This window comes from Triticum urartu, chromosome 6 (assembly GCF_003073215.2).
Source record: "Triticum urartu cultivar G1812 chromosome 6, Tu2.1, whole genome shotgun sequence".
NCBI classification, from domain to species: domain Eukaryota; kingdom Viridiplantae; phylum Streptophyta; class Magnoliopsida; order Poales; family Poaceae; genus Triticum; species Triticum urartu.
The window spans coordinates 476,283,823-476,307,274 of record NC_053027.1 but is presented as its reverse complement, the minus strand read 5'-3'; positions in this window follow the sequence as shown (position 1 = coordinate 476,307,274).

Genomic DNA, 23,452 nt, shown 5'->3' with positions numbered 1-23,452 from the left:
CAGGAGTCTGCTCACGCATTGGTGGACTTGGAGGAGCGGGAGTCTGCTGACACGGTGGCGGACTTCGAGGAGGAGTCGGCTCAAGCGTTCGTGGACTTGGAGGAGCGGGAATCTGCAGACATGGTAGCGGACTTCGAGGAGGAGTCGGCTCACACGTTTGAGGACTTGGAGGAGCGGGAGTCCCCTGACTCGGTGGCGGACTTCGAGGAGGGGTCAGCTGATGCGGTGTCGGTGGCCTTCGAAAGATGATGCAATCCTTTCTCCATAGGATGATACGATGTATGGCCTCTCCCAGTGTGTGGTCGTCGTCACCTCCAGGAATGTCAAGCTCTAGCCCTGAATATTGGTCCACCACCTCATCAACCAAGACATGAGCATAGCCCGCTGGAATCGGGGTGCAATGGAAGTTTGCTTCGGGGGTATTTGTAAAAGCAAAGGCGTCCGCCACCTTCATGGATATGTTCTTCATTTTGAAGTGTATCTCACAGTTAGTGTTCTCTATGATGTCATCCACATGGTATGTATCCAGCAGTGTGTCACCCAGAGCGGAACCAACGCTGCTTGTCGGCATGGATGGGGCGGTGCTATCCAGTGCTGGACGATCATCCGCTTGCTGTTGCCGCTGCTGAGACCCCCTTTCCTGGCTAAGTGAGTCGATCTGCTGCTGCTGCTGGAATTTGAGTGCCAAGTCCGCGTGCCTTGCTTCTAGGCCTTGAAGTCGTTCTGCGTCCTGCTTCCTGTGCTCCTCCTCCAGCTTCCTCTTCTTCCCCTCCTCCCTCTTCTTTCTTGCACGGGTACTGTAGTCATTGTTCCATTCTGAAGAGCCCTCATACCAGGGAATAACGCCCTTGCCTCATGTTCTTCCCGGGTGTTCAGGATTTCCCAGGGCGCGCGTAAGCTCGTTCTTCTCTCTGTTGGGCGTGAACACGCCCTTTCGAGCATCTTCTATTGCATCAAGTAACTTTTGTTCGGCTCCTTTTAGAATTGCCTTCTTCGAAACCTCGCATGTCTTCGGGTCCAACTCCCCCCATGCGCATAGAACCAAGTGCTGCACCTGGGGGGCCAACTCCTAGTAACCGGAGTGACCCCCTGCATCCTCCATATCTTGCTCAGACTTATCCCACTTAGGCATTGCCACCGCGTAGCCACCTGGCCCCAGCCTATGGAACTGCATCGTTTTTGCGGCATTGGCCTTTTTTTTCTCGACCGTTCCTTAGATAATTCTGATTCCTTGAATTCCATGAAAGCGGGCCAGTGTTCTCTTTGCTTCTCCAGTGTTCCCATGAATTCAGGAGTCTTCCTGTTTGCAGCGAGGTAGTTTGCCCATACAGTTTTCTAGTGGGTGTTGAATGCAATTGCCATGTTCTTAAGAGCAGTGTCCTTGACTTTCTGCACATCTGCATCAATGAAATAATCTGGTAGGGTGAAATGTTCCATCAGAGATTCCCAAAGATTGGCTTTTGCTCTGTCGTCAACCCAAGTAACATCTGGACGTTTAGTTTTTGGCTCTTTCCATTCTTGAATGGAGATCGGGAGTTGGTCCTTCACAAGAACTCCGCACTAACGAACGAACTTGTTCGCAATGTTCTTAGGCGTGAGGGGTTCACCACCCGCTTTGATGGAATCGATGTTGTACTTTACACCCTCCTTCAACTTTTTCCCGGGCCTCGCTTTGTCCTGCTGTCCATAGAAGCAGATTTGCTCGATCCGGAGGGCGGAAAGAAGAAACATCGATTCGTTAATATATCTTCAAATAAAAAAACATGTGATGATCACTAGATGCCTGCTTATATAAATATACCTCGTCGGTAGTCTTTGTTATTTCAAGATCAACATTGTCTGTGTCATCATAATCATAATCATAATCATAGTTCATGACTTCATCAGCTCGGTCGTCCTCATCGAATATCTTATCATCACCCTCCCAGGTATTGTTCAGATATTGGGAGCCGTCATCTGCTTCATTCAGATCATCTGGCCTAGTAGGGTTGCGTATGATCTCGAACATGGCCTCTTCTCCCTCTCTGCCGGTATTGTCCGCCATAGCTTTTATTTAACACTAATCCAGAAGAAATATAAAACAATTTAGTATTCAAATTACAATGCACGGATGCAATCAATAAGGAAAAACTGAATCATATAGTACATAATATGCATCAACTCGAATAATATATAATCTTGAATACATCGTCTCGAATAATATATAATCTTGAATACATCACTGGCTAGGTAGCTAATAAAGATCGAATACTACAGAAGAATCTAGGCCACTCGCGGTTCCTGCGGCGCGGGCGGTGGACACCTAAAGACAAGGAACCATCACAGGATCATATCTCCGGTCATCTGCCCAAAGAACCTGCCAGGTATTGGGAGAACCTGACGTCCATAGCAGCCATGTAGTGATGGACATGCTCATCCTCCTCCCTGACACGATGATGCACCACCTCCGGCGGGGCCGGCTCCCTTTGCACCGAATGTCGTGGCGAACGGGTCGGCGGCGAGGATGCGGGCCGGGCATCATCGAGAACAAATACTATATGCCCACAAAAATTAACATTTTTTAAATGATTGGATTGTGATAACTAAAATTCTATATGCGAATTCTAACAATTTGACATTAATCTAATTTATCTAGCTAAAACTAACTCTAAAATTTCTAACATTTCTATATATATAACTAACATTTCTAATATTTCTATAACTAAAAAACATAAAAATTGCTAACATTTCTATAAATAAAAAACAGAAAAATTTATAACATTTCTATATAACTAACATTTCTAATATTTCTATAACTAAAAAATAGAAAAATTGCTAACATTTCTATAACAATGTGTGTGTGTGTGTGGACATGGCGGCTGGGGCAGGAGCTCACCGGCAAGGCGCGGCGACGGGGTCGGAGACGGGCGGTGACGACGGGGATGGGGACGAGGCGACGACGACGGGGACGGGGATGGGCTGGGCGGGGATGACGGGAGGACGGGGCGGGGCGCGGCGACGGTGTCGACGGGGACGGGGACGGGGATGGCGATGGACGGCGACGGGGCGGCGACGGGGGCGGCTATGAGGGGCGGCGGTGAGGGGCGGCGGCGACGGGGCAGAGGAGAAAGAAGCAGAGGGAGAGATGAGAAACTGATTTTTTTGAAGTGTTTTCTTATATAGAACAACCTTTAGTACCGGTTGAAGCCACCCCCTTGAGTACCGGGTGGTGGCTCCAACCAGTACTAAAGACCCCCCCCTTTAGTACCTGTTTGAACCACCACCCGGTACTAAAGGGGGTGCGCTGGCACAGGTGCAGTGCGCCATGTTTAGTCCCACCTCGCTAGCCGAGGGGCGTCCGCACTGGTTTATAGGCCCCAGTGCGGTAGCTCTCTCGAGCTCCTCTCCAAAGCAGGCCTACTGGGCCTAAATGTTCTGTACTGCGCTGTGGGCCTACTGGGCCTTTGCGGGTCTGCATCCTGGCCCAACAACAGGTTGGGTTTCTAGTCGTATGCATGCCGCTGTGGCGTAGTAGGCGGGCTTTTTTATTTTTTTATTTTGTTGCTTTATTTATTTTTGTTTTATTTATTTTGAGTTGTTTTTTCTTGTATTTAGAGTTTCTTTGTGAATATTTTTGCTTTAGATACAAAAAATTACAAACTTTCTATTAGTGCCGGTAGTTTACAAATTTGAATAGTTCACATTTTGAATTATTTGAAATTTGTGTGAATCACTAGTTTGTGAATAACTTAACTTTGAAAATAGATTTTTCAGTGATTCTTTTTTCTTATGTTTAATATTAGTGTGTTTTATCATTATATTCAATTTGGTAATTCTTAGGTTATTTATAAAGTGAAATGCCATTGTAACGGATGAGTTTTCGTCCGAAAACCTGATACTTCGAAAGAGATTGTCCATTTTGTACACGAAGTGCATCCAGTTTTTGCAATAACCCTCTCTACTTTTTTGCACTTGCTATGTGGGTGAAATTATGATACCATGCCAACTTTCAACCTTTTCTGTGTTCATTTGAAATGCTTTTCAATTTCAGGGTCATTTAGCTAAAAAATCAGTAAATGCATGAAAGAATTTGTTTGCACATATAATTTCTTCGCGTTCCAAATGCCAAAACACATAACTACCCTAACTATTACAGAGATTCCCTCCTGGGTGTGAAACACAGAAGAAAGTGATGATAGTGAAGCCGATCACATCCTAGATCTTTGGGTGTGAAACTTTTTCTTCGCGTGTGTCCCTTTGCGCCGTAGCCATGGAAAATCTTCATCATTTAACTGGATGCTCGGGTCAATATTCACTGTGAATGGAGCAATTTCATCAAACTTTTCATAATCTTCTGACATGTCTGTCATGTCATCCACTCCCACGATGTTTCTCTTCCCAGAAAGAACTATGTGGCGCTTTGGCTCATCGTATGATGAATTCGCTTCCTTATCTTTTCTTTTTCTCGGCTTGGTAGACATATCCTTCACATAGAAAACCTATGCCACATCATTAGCTAGGACGAATGGTTCGTCTGCATACGCAAGATGAGATCCACTGTTGTCATTCCATACCGTGGGTCTTCCGTTACCCCACCTCGTGTCATATTGACCCATTTGCACTGAAACAAAGGGACCTTCAAACCACGTCCATAGTCAAGTTCCCATATCTCCTCTATGTAACCATAATATGTTTCCTTTCCCATCTTGGTTGTTGCATCAAAGCGGACACCACTGTTTTGGTTGGTGCTCTTCTTATCTTGGGCGATCGTGTAAAATGTATTACCATTTATCTCGTACCCTTTGAAAGTCATTATATTCGAAGATGGTAACTGGGACAGCAAGTACAGGTCATCTTCAATAGAGGCGTCATGCATGGTACGTGTCCGCAACCAGCCGGCGAAACTCCTAGTTTTTTCACGTGTAATCCAGTCATCAGACCGCTCCGGGTGTTTGGAGCGTAGAAAATTCTTGTGTTCGTCCATATACGGAGCCACCAAGGCAGAATTCTGTAGAACTGTGTAGTGTGATTCAGTGAGAGAATGTCCGTCCATACATATTTTTCGATTCCCTCCTAGCGTGCCTTTTCCATCCAGTCTGTCCTTATGCCGCGATTCAGGAACACCAATCGGCTTAAAGTCAGGAATAAAGTCAATATGAAACTCAATTACCTCCTCATTTTCATGGCCCTTGGAGATGCTTCCTTCTGGCCTAGCACGGTTATGAACATATTTCTTTAAGACTCCCATGAACCTCTCAAAGGGGAACATATTGTGTAGAAATACAGGACCCAAAACATCAATCTCTTCGCATAGGTGAACTAGGACGTGCGTCATGATGTTGAAGAAGGACGGTGGGAACACCAACTTGAAACTGACAAGACATTGCACCAAATCATTCTCTAACCTTGTTATGATTTTTGGATCGATTACCTTCTAAGAGATTGCATTGAGGAATGCACATAGCTTCACAATGGCTAATCGAACGTTATCCGGTAGAAGCCCCCTCAATGCAACCGGAAGCAGTTGCATCATAATCACATGGCAGTCATGAGACTTTAGGTTCTCAAAATTTTTCTCTGTCATGTTGATTATTTCCTTTATATTCGACGAGAAGCCAGACGGTACCTTAATACTGAGTAGGCATTCAAAGAGGATTTCCTTCTCTTCTTTGGTAAGAGCGTAGCTGGCATGACCCTGATGTATGCCGTCTTTTCCATGCATACGTTGCTTGTCCTCCCATGCCTCAAGTGTATCTTTTGTCTTCCCATACACGCCCAAGAAGCCAAGCAGGGTCATGCAAAGATTCTTCGTCAAGTGCATCACGTCGATTGCAGAGCGGACCTCTAGGTCTTTCCAATAGGGCAGGTCCCAAAATATAGATTTCTTCTTCCACATGGGTGCGCGTCCGTCAGCGTCATTCGGAACAGGTTGTCCGCCAGGACCCTTTCAAAGACTACCTTCAAATCCTTGACCATATCATGTACATCAGCACCAGTACGGTGGCGAGGCTTCGTCCGGTGATCCGCCTCACCTTTGAAATGCTTGCCTTTCTTTCTTACGGGATGCCTGCTCGGAAGAAATCGATGATGTCCGAGGTACACATTCTTCCTACAATTGTCCAAATATATACTATCGGTATCATCCAAACAGTGCGTGCATGCGCGGTATCCCTTATTTGTCTGTCCTGAAAGGTTATTGAGAACATGCCAATCATTGATGGTCACGAACAGCAAGGCCTTTAGGTCAAATTCTTCCCCCATGTGCCCATCCCACGCACAGACACATGTTCCATTCCTCAGCTGTAAGAGTTCTTCAACTAATGGCCTTAGGTACACATCAATGTCGTTGCCGGGTTGCTTAGGGCCTTGGATGAGCACTGGCATCATAATGAACTTCCGCTTCATGCACAACCAAGGAGGAAGGTTATACAAACATAGAGTCACAGGCCAGGTGCTATGGTTGCTGCTCTGCTCCCCAAAAGGATTAATGCCATCTGCGCTTAGACCAAACCATATGTTCCTTGCGTCATCTGCAAACTCCTTCTTGTACTTACTCTCGATTTTTCTCCACTACGACCCATCAGCGGGTACTCTCAACTTTCCGTCTTCTTACGGTCTTCTCTGTGCCATCGCATTGCCTTGGCATGCTCTTTGTTTTGGAACAAACGTTTCAACTATGGTATTATAGGAGCATACCACATCACCTTGGCAGGAATCTTCTTCCTGGGGTGCTCGCCCTCGACATCACCAGGGTCATCGCGCCTGATCTTATAGCGCAATGCACCGCATACCAGGCAAGCATTCAAATCCTTGTACTCACCGCAGTAGAGGATGCAGTCATTAGGGCATGCATGTATCTTCTGCACCTCTAACCCTAGAGGGCAGACAGCCTTCTTTGCTTCGTACGTACTCTCGGGCAATTTGTTGTCCTTTGGTAGCATATTCTTTATCATTACCAGCAACTTTCCAAATCCCTTGTCAGATACACCATTCTCTGCCTTCCATTACAGCAATTCCAGTGTGGTGCCGAACTTTTTCTTGTCAGCTTTGCAATTCAGGTACAACAATTTCTTGTGATCCTCTAACATGCGCTGCAACTTCTTCTTCTCCAAATCACTTGCGCAGTTTCTCTTTGCATCGGCAATGGCCCGACCTAGATCATCAGCGGGCTCATCTGATGCCTCTTCTTCAGCTTCTTCCCGCATTGCGGGCTCGGCTTCTTCCCCCATTATTATATCATCGTATTCAGGTAACCCATCATGGCCAGGATAGCTGTCGTCGTCCTCTTCTTCTTCATTGTCTTCCATCATAACCCCTCTTTCTCCGTGCTTGGTCCAAACATTATAGTGGGGCATGAAACCGGACTCAAACAGGTGGACGTGAATGGTTCTTGAGTTAGAGTAATTGTTACCATTCTTACAGCCAACACATGGACAAGGCATAAAACCATCTGCCCGCTTGTTTGCCTCAGCCACAAGCAGAAAAGTTTGCACGCCATTAATGAACTCGGGAGAGCATCGGTCATCGTACATCCATTGTTGTCTCATCTTCATTACACAACACCGAAAAGACCAAATAAATACAAGTCCATACATAAAGTTCATACAACACTTAAATGCAACAAACAAATAACTCTCTAGCTAAAGAATTTAAATGCAACAACAAATGCGATCAATATCGCAACTAAGGTAACAATTGATCCAACAGCATAATGATACCAAGCCTCACTATGAATGGCATATTTTCTAATCTTTCTAATCTTCAAGCGCATTTTCTCCATCTTAATCTTGTGATCATCGATGACATCGGCAACATGAAACTCCAATTCCATCTTCTCCCCCTCAATTCTTTTCAATTTTTCTTTCAAATCCTCGTTTTCTCTTTCAACTAAATTTAACTTCTCGACAATAGGGTCGGTTGGAATTTCTGCACATACCTCCTACATATAAATATCTATGTCAGCTTGATGGGCATAATTTTTCAACAACACAAAATGCAACAAATAGTTTTAAAAGATAATATACCACATCCAAATCATAACCCGGACGAGGGCCGACGGGGACGGACATCAAAACCATGGCACTATGTATGACAAACAACGTACGGGTAAGATAATTATACGAGTAACTATATATCCAAATCACATAAACATCAATTTTTTTATATAAAACATTCATGAACAAGAGGCTCACCACAAGGTGGTGCCGGCGACGGGACGGTGCGGGCGATTGATGGTGGTTAGGACGGAGATTTAGAAGGCACTAAGTACACCACACCTACATATGCAAACTAAGTGTTATTTTTGACCTCAGATTGCATATAAGTCAAATACTAGCACATATATATAATTCCTCCCAAATTACTAAACTCACAAATCAATCACTATATAAAGCATTGCAAGAGCTAATCTAGCAATGAGAGATGAAAGCAGAAAGCTGCTAACCTTTGTGATCATTTGAATGGATGGGGGCCTTCAAATCTTGACAAATTTTGGGCAAAATGTGTGATGAGATTGAGAGGAATAGGGGAAGAACAGAGAGGAGAGGGCAAAGGGGAAGAACAGAGCGAGCTCGGGTGGATAAAGGGTGTATGTAGAACGACCTTTAGTACCGGTTCGTGATACGACCCGGTACTAAAGGTGTTGGAGGGGCCCCGGACTGACAACATCCTACCACCACTCACTTTAGTACCGGTTTGTGGCACGAACCGGTGCTAACGGTTCACCACGAACCGGTACTAATGCGAGCGGCCAGCTAGCCATTGGAACCGACACTAATGCACACATTAGTGCCGGCTCAAAACCAAACCGACACTAATGTGCTTCACATTTGACCATTTTTATACTAGTGCCCTAGCAAGTTGTTCATCAAGAAATTCACCAAGTGGCACAGTTGTATCAAGCATAGAAGTAGTTTCATCATAAGTATCATGCATAGCAGAAGTGGCATCATCAATAATATGCAACATATCAGAATCAATAGCAGAAGCAGGTTTAGGTATCGCAAGCTTACTCAAAACAGAATGTGAATCAAGTGCAGAGCTAGATGGCAGTTCCTTACCTCCCCTCGTAGTTGAGGGATAAATCTTGGTTTTTGGATCTCTCAAGTTCTTCATAATGATAAGAAGATATAAATCCCATGTGACTCAAAGAATAGAGCTATGCTCCCCGGCAACGGCGCCAGAAAATAGTCTTGATAACCCACAAGTATAGGGGATCGCAACGGTTTTTGAGGGTAGAGTATTCAACCCAAATTTATTGATTCGACACAAGGGGAGCCAAAGAATATTCTCAAGTATTAGCAGCTGAGTTGTCAATTCAACCACACCTGGAATCTTAATATCTGCAGCAAATTATTGAGTAGCAAAGTAAAATGATAGTAGTGTTAACGATACCAAAAGTAATAGTAGCAAAAGTAGTATTTCTGGTATTTTGTAGTGATTGTAACAGCAGCAGCGGAAAAGTAAATAATCGAAGAACAATATATGGAGAGCTCGTAGGCAATGGATCTTTGATAGAGAATTATACCAGATGTGGTTCATCATGTAACAGTCATAACCTAGGGTGACACAGAACTAGCTCCAATTCATCAATGTAATGTAGGCATGTATTCCGAATATAGTCATACGTGCTTATAGAAAAGAACTTGCATGACATCTTTTGTCCTACCCTCCCATGGCAGCGGGGTCCTAGCGGAAACTAAGGGATATTAAGGCCTCCTTTTAATAGAGTACCGGACCAAATCATTAACACATAGTGAATACATGAACTCCTCAAACTACGGTCATCACCGGAAGTGGTCCCGATTATTGTCACTTCAGGGTTGTCGGATCATAACACATAGTAGGTGACTATAGACTTGCAAGATAGGATCAAGAACTCTCATATATTCATGAAAACATAATAGGTTCAGATCTGAGTCATGGCACTCGGGTGCTAGTGACAAGCATTAAGCATAGCAAAGTCATAGCAACATCAATCTCAGAACATAGTGGATACTAGGGATCAAACCCTAACAAAACTAACTCGATTACATGATAAATATCATCCAACCCATCACCGTCCAACAAGCCTATGATGGAATTACTCACACACGGCGGTGAGCATCATGAAATTGGTGATGGAGGATGGTTGATGATGACGATGGCGACGGATTCCCCTCTTTGGAGCCCCGAACAGACTCCAGATCAGCCCCCTCGAGAGAGTTTAGGGCTTGGCGGCGGCTCCGTATCGTAAAACGCAATGAATCTTTCTCCCTGATTTTTTCTCTCCGAACACAAATATATAAGTTGGAGTTGAGGTCGGAGGAGCTCCATGGGGCCCACGAGGTAGGGGGCGCGCCCAGGGGCAGGCACGCCCCCACCCTCATGGCTAGGGTGTGGGCCCCCTCGTCTTGATGTTTTGCCAGTATTTTTTATTATTTCCAAAAATAATCTCCGTGAAGTTTCAGGTCATTCCGAGAAATTTTGTTTCTACACATAAATAACACCATGGCAATTCTACTGAAAATAGCGTCAGTCCGGGTTAGTTCCATTCAAATCATGCAAGTTAGAGTCCAAAACAAGGGCAAAAGTGTTTGGAAAAGTAGATACAACGGAGATGTATCAACGCGCTACTGCTACTTGCTACATCTTGAGGTTGCGTTGGTTTTCCCCGAAGAGGAAGGGATGATGCAGCAGAGTAGCATAAGTATTTCCCTCAGTTTTTGAGAACCAAGGTATTAATCCAGAAGGAGCCCACGCTCAAGTCCCTCGTACCTGCACAAAGTGATAGCTACTCGCAACCAACGCGATTAGGGGTTGTCAAGCCCTTCACGGTCACTTACGAGAGTGAGATCTGATAAATATAATGTTTTTGGTATTTTTGGTATAAAGATGCAAAGTAAAAAGTAAAGGCAAAGTAAAAAGCAAAGCAAGATTAAAGTAATGGAGACTGATATGATGAGAATAGACCCGGGGGCCATAGGTTTCACTAGTGGCTTCTCTCAAGAGCATAAGTATTCTACGGTGGGTGAACAAATTACTGTTGAGCAATTGACAGAATTGAGCATAGTTATGAGAATATCTAGGCATGATCATGTATATAGGCATCACGTCCGTGACAAGTAGATCGGAACGATTCTGCATCTACTACTATTACTCCACTCATCGATCGCTACCCAGCATGCATCTAGAGTATTAAGTTAAAAACAGAGTAACGCCTTAAGCAAGATGACATGATGTAGAGAGATAAATTCATGCAATATGAAATAAACCCCATCTTGTTATCCTCGATGGAAACGATACAATACATGCCTTGCTACCCCTTCTGTCACTGGGTAAGGACACCGCAAGATCGAACCCAAAGCTAAGCACTTCTCCCATGGCAAGAACTACCAATCTAGTTGGCCAAACCAAACGGATAATTCGAAGAGACTTGCGAAGATAACCAATCATACATAAAAGAATTCAGAGAAGATTCAAATATTATTCATAGATAGACTTGATAATAAACCCACAATTCATCGGTCTCAACAAACACACCGCAAAAAGAAGATTACATCGAATAGATCTCCACAAGAGAGGGGGAGAACTTTGTATTGAGATTCAAAGAGAGAGAAGAAGCCATCTAGCTACTAACTATGGACCCTCTTCCGGCGGAGCTCCGGAACAGGCCCCAAGATGGGATCTCGTGGATACAGAAAGTTGCGGCGGTGGAATTAGGTTTTTGGCTCCTGTTCTGATCGTTTGGGGGTACGTGTGTATATATATAGGAGGAAGAAGTACGCCGGAGGAACAACGAGGGGCCCACGAGGCAGGGGGCGCGCCCTAGGGGGGTGCCCCCCACACTACTAGGAAAAGGGCTATAGATGGAATTGACACTAATGGCGCACCAGACATGTGGTGCGCCATTACTATATACTAATGGCGCACCATGTGTTGGTGCGCCATTAGTGTGCAAATACTAATGGCGCACCATGTCCACGGTGTGCCATTAGTAATTTTTTTTAATTTTTTCAAAACTACTAATGGCGCACCGTGGGAGTGGTGCGCCATTACTAGTTGAACTACTAATGGCGCACCACATCCACGGTACGCCATTAGTAAAAAAAAATTTAATTTTTTTTCAAAACTACTAATGGCGCACCATGGGAGTGGTGCGCCATTACTAGTTGAACTAGTAATGGCGCACCATGCCATGGTGCGTCATTAGTAACTTGGCCCAAACATTCGCCCGAATGCACCCCCCGTGGACCGCCTTTTTAGTTTCAAAAAAATAAAAGAAAATGATAGAAATGTCAATAAAATAAAAGAAAAATAAGATTCCCATGTGATATGTGGACTAGTTGTTAGCAAAATTTACAAACATGAATTTTCGACTTTTTTGCAAAATCTCTCGAGAATTTGTAAAAATGGGCATAACTTTTGCGTACGAACTCGGATGAAAAAGTTTTTTATATGAAAAATCATCTACTCGAAAAGTTACATCCGAATTTAACGGGGGGAGCCCCGTTAAACATTTTCAAAATCCTCAAAAACCTAACAGAAAAAAGATACGAGGCTTTTAAGATCTGGAGAGGCAAAAAAATTCAAAAAAATTCAAACTTACTAATGGCGCACCTGCCCATGGTGCGCCATTAGTATCTTCCCGCCTTCAAAATTCAAAATAAGTCAAAAAAATAAAAAAGTTACTAATGGCGCACCTGCCCAGGGTGCGCCATTAGTATCTTCCCGCCTTCGAAATTCAAAATAAATCAAAAAAATAAAAAAAAGTTAGTAATGGCGCACCTGCCCACGGTGCGCCATTACTATGTCGTATATATGGGTGGGCGCACCTCCTCCACTCCACCTCTCCTCCACTCCATCTCCTCCTCTCCTCCACTCCATCTCCTCCTCTCCTCCACTCCATCTTCCCTTCTCTCCTCCACTATACTACCCTCCTCCTCTCCGGCGACCTCCTCCTCCTCTCCGGCGACCTCCTCCTCCTCCTCTCCGGCGACCTCCTCCTCCTCTCCGGCGACCTCCTCCTCTCCGGGGACCTCCTCCTCCTCCCTCCTCTCCTCTCCTCCCCTCCCCTCCCCTCACGGTTTCTCCTCCCTCCTCTTCGGTGAGCTCCTCCTCCCTCCTCTCCTCCCATTCCCTCATGGTTTGTCCTTCCTCCTCTCCGATGCTTCGATGAACTCCTCTCCGGCGACCTCCTCCTCCTCTCCGACGATGTAGGCGAGCGCCTCTCTGGTGACCTCCTCCTCCTCCTCTCCGGCGAACTCCTCTCCGGCAAAAGAACACGGCAAAAGAACATACAAGATCCAAAAACAGGAACAAAATTTGAAATAATATCGTGCCAAAAACGAGCAAAAAAAAACTAGCAAAAAATGGGAAAAAAATCACGATCCAGATCCAAATTCAAAATTCAAAAATAGCAATGGCGCACGGTGCGGGTTAGACGGTGCGCCACTACTATTTTCCTGCCTTCAAAATTCAAAAATACTAATGGCGCACCGTGGCCTATACTAATGGTGCACTAGTGGCCTATACTAATGGCGCACCAGTGGTGCACCATTAGTCAAAAATACTAGTGGCATGATACTAATGGCGCACCAGTGATGCGCCATTAGTAGGCAAAACTGGTGCGCCATTAGTAGCCCTTTTCCTAGTAGTGCCACCCTCGTGACCGCCTCTTTTGTTCCTTGGAGCAGGGTCCAAGTCTCCTGGATCACGTTCGGTGAGAAAATCACGTTCCCGAAGATTTTATTCCGTTTGGACTCCGTTTGATATTCCGTTTATCCGAAACACTGAAATAGGCAAAAAAAACAATTCTGGGCTGGGCCTCCGGTTAAGAGGTTAGTCCCAAAAATAATATAAAAGTGGAAAATAAAGCCCAATATAGTCCAAAACAGTAGATAATATAGCATGGAGCAATCAAAAATTATAGATACGTTGGAGACATATCACTACTTAGCACTAGCGTGCTTTTTTAACACGCGCTACTGCTAAAGTTCTGTGTATAAGGTTTTCCCTAGTAGTGATGAGTATGACCTATGATCAAATGTTCTCATTTGACTCCTAAGTAAATATACTCATATATAGATGACCTAGTCATCGCCAATTGCTTGATAGATGCTAGAGTGTTTGTGCATGCTTTGCCACATATTTCATTTGCCATTTTATTGTGTGAGCATGTTGATTGCATATTTTACTCATTCGAGGACATCCACTTGTTGTTTTGATTGTTTGGATTTTTCTCTTTTGCCTAGTGGATGGACAAGAATGCCTAAGAACCTCCTCTAGCTATCTATGCTTTTATCGTCTCAAACTCTATTCATGCTACATCACAAAGTTTGATCAAGTCATATTTCAACCACTCTGTGTGAGGAGCACTTGGAGTCCCCAATTTTTCATAGACTTAAACTTCCAAAACCTAAGTGTGCATTTTGGTCTGACTGATCCATCCATTTCGGTCACACCGAGTTCACTGAGTTGATCTAGGTTTTCAATCTCAGTGCAACCAATTTGAACTTTTCAGTCACACCGATAGGGTCAGGATATATATATATATATATATATATATACACCCACGGATGAGATTTTGGAAATTTCTTCAAACCTCCTCAGCCCGCGTGTCCTGCTCTGCCGCCTCGGGTCTCTGAATTGTCTCCTCGTCGCCAACGACCTCCCGCCGCTGGTTTCCGTCGCCATCAACGGGATTCTGCTGCACCATTGTCGCCGTAGCGAACTCCCGCCGAACTAGGGTATCAGTTCAACTTTGTGTGCTAATTCCTCATTTCGATTCCTAGCACATTGCTTTGCCATGATCATTACCAAGTATGAAATCAATCTATCCAGAGAAAACTCCCTTTAGGTTAAGTTTGATTTGAAAATTTAGGGTTAGGTCTCCACCGAACTCATCTCAGACCGACTGAGTTGTAGAAATCGGTCCCACCGATTTGGCTTAGGACCTTACACATGCGCTTTTTGGTCTGACCGAAAATTATAAATTGGGGCGACCAAATTGGATTCTCTGTGAAACCCTAGCATTCTCGGACCCACCGAACTGTGACTCGGTCGGACCGAGTTCACTAGTTTAGACTCCAACAGTTGCTTTGTTATCACCGAGTTTAACAAATCGGTAGCTCCAAAATGATTTCTGTGGAGAACTAAAACTAAGTTTTTGACTCATTTGTTTTGCAAAAACACTGCACTTTGTGATGCTCATCTATTCTACCTCATCTATATCCATTCATAGGGTTTGCTTTTAGTTTGATTGCCAGGATGTCTGATTAAAGTGATAGTCAGAACAAGTTAGAAGAGCAAGTGCACATGAGTGAGGGCACTAGTCCCTCAAGAAGCTATGATGAGGGCAGTAGGAGCACTCCGAGTAATTTACCCAAGGAATCCACCAAAATAAGGAAGAAGAAAACCTCAGATTCTGAAGATGAGGATTATGTGGCTGTGAGGAGGAAGTTAGCTCCAAAAAGAAAGTGCTGCAGAAAGAGTATGGTACTACTGCAACAACTAAGCATGGATTGCACAAAAAGACCCCTTCCAAGAGGGTGCTAACCCTAAAGGCCAGAGCCTCAACTACTGAAATCTCTAAGCCAACTAAAGAGGCTGCTGCAGGGGGAAAGAAAAGGAAAGAGAGGGTCAAGAAGACCACTGCCAGAGTCATTGGTAGATCCTCTATAATGAGAGATCCAGAAGAAGATGAAGAGGAAGAGGATGCTGCACCAGTACCCAAGTCCCAGAAGCTTATGGGGAATGCCATTAAGTCAGGGGCTACCACTTCAAAGCCCAAGACTGCCCCCAAGGCTGCAGCTCAAGCTCAGAAGCCTTCTAAGCCTAAGAGAAGCACCAGGAACATCCCAGCTGAAGAAAAGAACAAGGCTCCAGTGCCTGAAGTTGAAGAAGAAGATGCAGAAGCCCAAGTGCTGAGAAAACTAAAACCAAATATTCCAGAACACAATGACATTCATCCAGTGTCTGAGGACATGAACATCAGGAAGGATGCAGGATTGAGACTTTGGAGACAGTCTGATCCCTATGCTATGAGGAGGAGGACTGCAGTGGACTATAGGTTCCACATCAAGGAACAACAGGATTTCTATGAGACCATTCTGCTGGACAATAAACCTATAGTCTGTGACATGAAATGGGTTGATTGGGAATTCATTGATGAGAATGAAGACTATTTCCCAGGAGTGCATGAAATCTTCAAAGCTTGTGGAGTTGATAAGTTTGTGGGACAGAAGCTTACCAAATGGAATGATGAGCTCATTAGGCATTTCTATTCTACAGCTCATTTCTATCCAGATGGTAGAATTATTTGGATGTCTGAGGGTACAAGGTACCAATCAACTGTTGATGAGTGGGACAAGTTGATCAATGCCCAAGAAGAGCATGAGGATGATTTGGATGTGTATGCCAAGAAGAAGAAGGACCAAAACTCCATGGCAAACATGTACAAGATTACCGAAAAAGCTTTGGAGACACACAAGCTTGGATCTGTGCATTATCTGTTGTCTGGTCTGCCTACAATCAACACAATCTTAAGGCGTACTCTATTACCCAAATTTGGAGATCATAAGATGATAAGAGGACATTCAATCAACTTGCTGCAGGTATTTGATGTTCCTTAAAAATTCAAGGTCATGAGTCTGATTGTGGAGACAATCAAGAGGACTACTGTAGATCAGAAAAGATCTTGTGGGTATGCTCCACACATTCAAGTGCTCATCGACTCCAAGATGGGCACATGTACTTACTTGTTGGAGAAGGAGCATTTACCATTGCACCCAGAATTTGAGGATAATGTAGTTGTGATGAATGAGGATGATCCTTCATCAGCACAAGCACAAGAGAACAGAGCTAAGGCAAAGGCGGAAAAGGCAGCAAGGATGCCAAGTGCTGAGGAAGCATCTCAGGTGTTCCTAAAGAGCAAACAAGATGAGCTAGGTTATCTGATTCAGGCAACTTTGAGGATTGAGAAGGGCCTGGCCACCCTGACTCAAAATCAGCAGAGCTTGGAGAGGATCGTTGAGACAAAGTTTTATGATTTTGATCTAAAAGTGACTGAGATACAAACGGCAGTCGAGCAGCTCCAGGAGGAAGCAGAGGAGAAGAGAGGAAAGGCAACTATGGATGCTTTTCAGTGAGTGCTAAGAAGTCAGAGTTCAGCTGTAGTGCCCGTGTCAGATACAAGAGCTACTTCATCTACACCAGCAACAACTTATGTGCCACCTCCAGCAACCACTCCACCGTCTCCAACATCATCCAGTGATGCCTTCGTCCTTGGAGTTCTCTCTACACCACCTGCCGAAGACCAAGCCTGAGAGACGCATATCACTATGCATTTTCAAACGTTTCAGTAACTTGTTGCCAAAGGGGGAGAAATGTATAGATCATAGGCTTTGAGAGAGAGTGTTTTGCTGCTTTGTCTCTCTTGCTATTTGGTTGAACTTTTGTGTGTGATCATTTGATACTCCTCATGTCTATGTGTGAGATACTTGTATGATCATGTGTTTGATCATATTCAACTTTAATGCTTGCTTGGATGACATTATCTTTTATATCCCTATATGATCATTCACTTTGCTTGGTGATGAGTACATGTTTTAATTCCTATCATTTTGAGCGCTCCACCAAGATGTATGTGACATGGAAAAGTGACCCATGATCCTAATCAATTGTGCATTTACATTCAAAAGATAATCTTAAATAATGCACAAATTTAGGGGGAGCTCTTGCTTATCACATGTATCAAAAGAAAAGCAATGATGTATTTAAATCTTATTATCATTTGTCGAAGATTTGATCTATATGTTGTCATCAATTACCAAAAAGGGAGAGATTGAAAGTGGAACTATCCCTGGGTGGTTTTGGTAATTACTAACAACATATAGCTCATTGAACTAATACTATTTCAAGATGATCATTTCAGAAAGTTCAATGATAGGCATGGCACGGATTAGGAATGTGGACCCCTCAAAATGCTAAGGACACACATTGGCTCAAGCTCAAGACTCTACATTTTCATTTTAGTGATCCAAGATCACATTGAGTCCATAGAAAAAGCCAATACTATTAAACGGGGATGAGGTGTTTCTTAATGACCTACTTGCTCAAAATGCTTAGTGATATGCTCCAAAAACCCTCAACCACTTTCTCATATACACATATGTCCCAAATCAAAATTCAAACTCGGCCCCACCGAAATATTCTATCCGGCGCCACCGAGTTCACTTGACACAGCCACTGACAGAAACCCTAGTCACTTTGGTCTCACCGATAGGGATCTCGGTCTCACTGAGATGGGATTGCCAACTGTCTATTTCCCTTCGTAACGTTTTGGTCCAACCGAGATGATTCATCGGTCCCACCGAGTTCGCAATGCAAACTCTCTGTTTCCCTTTCGTAATGTTCTGGTCTCACCAAAATGAGCGAATCGGTCCCACCGAGCTTGCCTGACCAACTCTCTGGTCAGCTTATTACCAAAATCGGTCCCACCGAGTTTGTGTAATCGGTCTCACCGAGATTACGTTATGCCCTAACCCTAATGGAATCGGTCCCACCGAGTTGACATGTCGGTCCCACCGAAAAGCGTAATGTTCACATTTTGAACTAAATCGGTCGGACCGAGTTTTCTGATTCGGTCCCACCGAGTTTGGTAAATCGTGTGTAATGGTTAGATTTTGTGTGGAAGCTATATATACCCCTCCACCATTCCTTCATTATGGGGGAGAGCCATCAGAACATGCCTACACTTCCAGCATTCATTTTGTGAGAGAGAACCACCTACTCATGTGTTGAGACCAAGATATTCCATTCCAACCATATGAATCTTGATCTCTAGCCTTCCCCAAGTTGCTTTCCACTCAAATAATCTTTCCACCAAATCCAAATCTGTGGGAGATAATTGAGTGTTGGGGAGACTATCATTTGAAGCACAAGAGCAAGGAGTTCATCATCAACACACCATCTATTACCTTTTGGAGAGTGGTGTCTCCTAGACTGGTTAGGTGTCACTTGGGAGCCTCCGACAAGATTGTGGAGTTGAACCAAGGAGTTTGTACAGGCAAGGAGATCGCCTACTTTGTGAAGATCTACCCTAGTGAGGCAAGTCCTTCGTGGGCGATGGCCATGGTGGGATAGACAAGGTTGTTTCTTCGTGGACCCTTCGTGGGTGGAGCCCTTCGTGGACTCGTGCAACCGTTACCCTTCGTGGGTTGAAGTCTCCGTCAACATGGATGTACGATAGCACCACCTATAGGAACCACGCCAAGAATCTCCGTGTCTACATTGCGTTTGCTCCCTCCAAACTCCTCCCTTTACCTTCATATGCAAATGTTTTACATTCCGCTGCTACACTCCTAGACTTGCATGTGTAGGTTGATTGCTTGTCTTGTGCTAAGTTGTTAAAATCTCCCACGACTTTAAATTGGGAAACGGCTAGATTTTTATTTAGCCAAGTAGTCTAATCACCCTCCCTATAGACATACTTTTGATCCTACATTTGGTGATGACGCGGCGAAGTTGTTGGTGTAGACCGTTTTCAGGATGATGGCCACGACGGCGTTTCGGCGCCACCGGGAGAGAGGGGAGAGAGCCCCCTCCTTCTTCCTGCTTGACCTTCCACCTAGATGGGAGAAGGGTTTCCCCTCTGGTCCATGGTCTCCATGGCGGCGGTGGGGCAGGAGCCCCTCCGAGATTGGATCTCTCTCTCTCCTTCTGTTTCTGCGCTCCCAGATTCTGCCCTTTCACTGTTTCTTAAATTCTCGGATATCTGTAAATCCGATTGGGCTGAAATTCTAACACGATTTTTATCTGGATATTATATTTCTTCCGCCAGAAGAAGGGAACCAACCGCCTTATGGAGTGGCCACAAGGGCCCAGGGCGCGCCCCTCCCCTTGTGGGCCCCTCGGGCACCATCTCGCATTGATTCTTTTTCCCCAAAATCACATATATTCCAAAAAAATCTCCGTAAGATTTTGTCCCGTTTGGACTCCGTTTGGTATGGATTTTCTCTGAAAAAACATGTAACAAACAGGAACTGACACTCGATCAATATGATTATAAAAAATATGTCTAGAGGGACAAACATGTAACAAACAGTCCCAAAAATAGTATAAAAAGTTGCCAAAAGTATGTAAAAGTTGTAGAATATTGGCATGGAACAATAAAAAATTATAGATACAATGGAGACGTATCAGCATCCCCAAGCTTAATTCCTACTCATCCTCGAGTAGGTAAATGATAAAAAAGATAATTTTTGATGTCGAACGCTACCTAGCATCATCTTGATCATATAATCTAATCATGGCATGAATATTATGACACGAGTGATTCAAAGCAATACTCTATCATTTGACATTAAGACAATAATACTTCAAGCATCCTAATAAAGCAATCATATATTTCTCAAAATAACATGGCCAATGAAAGTTATCCCTACAAAATCATATAGTCTGGTTATGCTCCATCTTCATCACACAAAGTATTTCATCATGCACAACCCCGATGACAAGCCAAGCAATTGTTTCATACTTTTAATGTTCTCAAGCCTTTTCAACTTTCACGCAAATACATAAGCGTGATCCACAGATATAACACTATAGGTGGAATAGAATATGATGGTGGAGGTTGTGTGAAGAAGACAAAAAGGAAGAAAGTCTCACATCGACGCGGTTAATCAACGGGCTATGGAGATGTCCATCAATTGATGTCAATGCGAGGAGTAGGGATTGTCATGCAACAGATGCACTAAGAGCTATAAGTGTATGAAAGCTCAAACTGAAAACTAAGTGGGTGTGCATCCAACTTTCTTGCTCATGAAGACATCGGGCATTTGAGGATGCCCATCATCGGAATATAGAAGCCAAGTTCTATAATGAAAATTCCCACTAGTATATGAAAGTGATAACTCAAGATACTCTCTATATGAAGAACATGGTGCTACTTTGAAGCACAAGTGTGGTAAAAGATAGTAGCATTGCCTCTTCTCTCTTTTTCTCTCATTTTTTGTTTTTTTGGGCTCTATCTTCTTTTGGCCTCTTTTTATTTATTTTCATCCGGAGTCTCATCCCGACTTGTGGGGGAATCATAGTATCCATCTTCCTTTCCTCACCCGGGACAATGGTGTAATAATGATGATCATCACACTTTTATTTACTTACAACTCGATACTGGAACAAAATATGACTCTATATGAATGCCGCTGGTAGTGTACCAGGATGTTCCATGATCTAGCATACCAAAGATATCAAAAAACGGACAAGCCATGCAAATATCATGCTAGCTATCTTACGATCATGCAAAGCAATATCACAATGAATCCTTAAGTCATGCATATGATGATGATGGAATTTGCATGGCAATATATCTCGGAATGGCTATGGGAATACCATGATAGTTAGGTATGGTGGCTGTTTTGAGGAAGATATAAGGAGGCTTATGTGTGATAGAGTGTATCGTATCACGGGGTTTGGATGCACCGGCGAAGTTTGCACCAACTCTCGAGGTGAGAAAGGGCAATGCACGGTACTGAAGAGGCTAGCAATGACGGAAGGGTGAGAGTGCATATAATCCATGGAATCAGGGGATAGATTGGTAGGAAAAGACCATTGCTCGTCCCCGACCGCCACTCATAAGGAAGACAATAAAAAATAAATCATGCTCCGACTTCATCACATAACGGTTCACCATACGTGCTTGCTTCGGGAATCATAAACCTTAACACAAGTATTTCTACCAATCCACAATTACTCACCAGCATGACTCTAATATCACCACCTTTATATCGCAAAACCATTGCAAGGAATCAAACATATCATATTCAGTGATCTACAAGTTTTATGTATGATTTTATGACTAACCATGTGAATGACCAATTCCTGTCAACTCTCTAAATAGATATAAGTGAAGAAAGAGAGTTCAATTCCTTCTACAAAAGATATGCCCACGCTCTAACAAATATAAGTGAAGCAAAAGAGCATTCTTGAAATGGCGGTTTCTATGTGTAGGGAAACAGGCAATCCAAACTTCAAATGATATAAGTGAAGCACATGAAGCATTCTATAAAGCCATACTTAAAAGATATAAGTGAAGTTCATAGAGCATTCTACAAATCAACCAAGGACTATCTCATACTAGCATGGTGCATTATTAAAAGAAAAATAAAAAGCACACGACGCTCCAAGATTTACGCATATCATGTGACTAATAATAATATAGCTCCAAGTAAAATTACCGATGATAGTTAGAAGAAAGAGGGGATGCCTTTCGGGGCATCCCCAAGATTAGTTGCTTGGGAGTCCTTGAATATTACCTTGGGGGTGCCTCGGGCATCCCCAAGCTTAGGCTCTTTCCACTCTTATTCCTTCATCCATTGTGATCTCACCCAAAATTTGAAAACTTCAATCACACAAAACTTAACAAAACCCTCGTGAGATCCGTTACTATAATAAAACAGATCACCATCTTAAGTACTGTTGGAAACTCATTCATATTTTACTTTTTTGTTGTAGCTACTATAATATAAGTTTTCCATGGCTTATACCACCGACACAATCGATGGTTTCATCAAAATGAGCAAAACAATGCATCAAAAGCATAATCTGTCTTAAACAGGACAGTCTGTAGCAATCTGAACATCTACCATACTTCTGTAACACCAAAAATTCTGAAACATTAGGACAATATAAAATTTTTTTGTAGAAGTACTATGCAAAAAGTTTCAGAAACGTTCGATGTTCCAGTAAAAAATGAAAATTCACGCACTATAGCCAAATTTCTATTTTTGCATTGCACAAACCAAACAATCAATCTAATCCTCCTAAAGGCAAATCTTGGCACATTATTTTTATAAAACAATGGATTTGTACAAGGGGATAATTATTTTTGTTGAAAATTTTCTGTAATCAAGGTTTGAAAAGTTTCCATGGGCATGAACAAAGTTCAAGGAGCTCCCCCACTTCAATGGTGCTCGTCTTTCTTACTTTCACTTTTCTTTTTGAAATAGTTTTTGGTTGCCCGCTTCATTTTTGTTTTTAAACTTTTTAAAAACACTCAACATAATAAAATGAATCTCTAAAACTTCCGTGTTGTCTCCCTGGCAGCGCTTTCTTTAAAGCCATTAAGCTAGGCATATTGTGCTCAAGTAATGGATCCACCCGGATCCCAAGGTATATCAAAGCCAATTGTAATTAACAATGATTTTTGATTTAGTAGTGAGAACAATGCAACATATATCATGTCACATCAAAGTATAACTCTCTTCCTATGCATCGACATGTCATAAAAGAACAATTCATGCATACATAGTAAAGGCCGATACATAGCATAAACAACATCTTGAAATTTTATCGTATTGGAAACATAGAGAGGAGGAGATGTAGTTCCTCTCTCATAATAATTGCAAGTAGGAGCAGCAAGCACATGCATATTATATTTATGAAAATCATCATGTGTAGTAGTAAAACATAACCCATCAATATAATCCTTAAT